Consider the following 1,264-nt stretch of genomic DNA (forward strand, 5'->3'; position numbering starts at 1 on the left):
ATCTCACTTTTACCTGTTCAAACTTGTCTCATCCTTTAAAATGCCATTTTAAATCCTTTTTTTTTTTTTTTGTGAAGTTTTCCTAACTTCTCCAGGCCTCAGGAATTTAATTCTCCTCTGGATACTTACAGCCTGTACCAAGTATTTTAACATTTAATTTTGTTGTTTATTGTTGTTTCAGGACTTTTAATCTTGTCACTTGGATTAGAACAAAAGTTACTAGTGCTCTGAAATCATAATGTATAGTGCTCTTATTGTTCCACATTACTTACCACAGTGATGAGTACATAATGCATACTTAGTAAATATTTGTGGGTAGTTTTTAATTCTTTATTATGGAAAACCTTAAAATAAATAATGACCCCATGAATCTATCACCAGTTTCAACAACTTTCAACATGACCAATTTTGTTTCATCTTTATCCCTACACATTCCCTATCCCTGAATTGTTTTGAAGTGCATGATAAACATCTTATCAATTTATCTGTAAATATTTCAGCCTATGTTTCTAAAGGAAAGAACTCTTAAAGACATAGATCACTATACAATTATTATACTTAAAAATAATAAAATATAATTACATGATGGCATACAGTATTTTATCATTGTTCAAAATTTTCTTGATTGTCACATTTTATTTTACTACTTGTTAGAATCCGGAGCTACATAAGATCCATAATTGCTATTGATGCATGTCTCTTAACTCTCTAACAATCTCTAGGTCAGACTCTTTTCATCTATTTTTTTCCCTGTGATTTATTTGTTGAAGAAAGAGGATGGTTTGTCCCGTTGTGTTTTCAACATTTGAATTTTGTTGAATATGTCTTTGTAATGTTGTTTAATGTTTCTCTTTTCTCTGTTTCCAAAAACATTGAAGTTAGATCTAGAGGCTTGATAAAACTCCAATTTTTCTTTTTCTAGAATACTTCATAGGTGAATAGTGTGTTCTTCCATCTGGAGACTCATAATAGCTGGTTGTCCCTTTTTTTACTTTAGCAGCCTTTGGTGTTTATTTCATAAATCCATTCATTCATTACAGTTGTGACATTCAAAATCTATTATTTGTTAGTTGGGATATTTCTATAGAGAGAAACTTCCTCTAATCAAATTTGATGGAGATTTGATTTCCCTGAGGAACAGTTTTTATAAGAAAGACAGGAAAGTGCTTTGTTCTTTAATGCTATTTATTGCTTTTCAGTTGGTTCCCTGTGCAGCCTCCAAAGGTGATCAATGAATTATTTTGGCATTATTAGGATATACAGA

This window comes from Galeopterus variegatus, unplaced genomic scaffold, assembly GCF_000696425.1.
Source record: "Galeopterus variegatus unplaced genomic scaffold, G_variegatus-3.0.2 Scaffold4107, whole genome shotgun sequence".
In the NCBI taxonomy this organism is placed as follows: domain Eukaryota; kingdom Metazoa; phylum Chordata; class Mammalia; order Dermoptera; family Cynocephalidae; genus Galeopterus; species Galeopterus variegatus.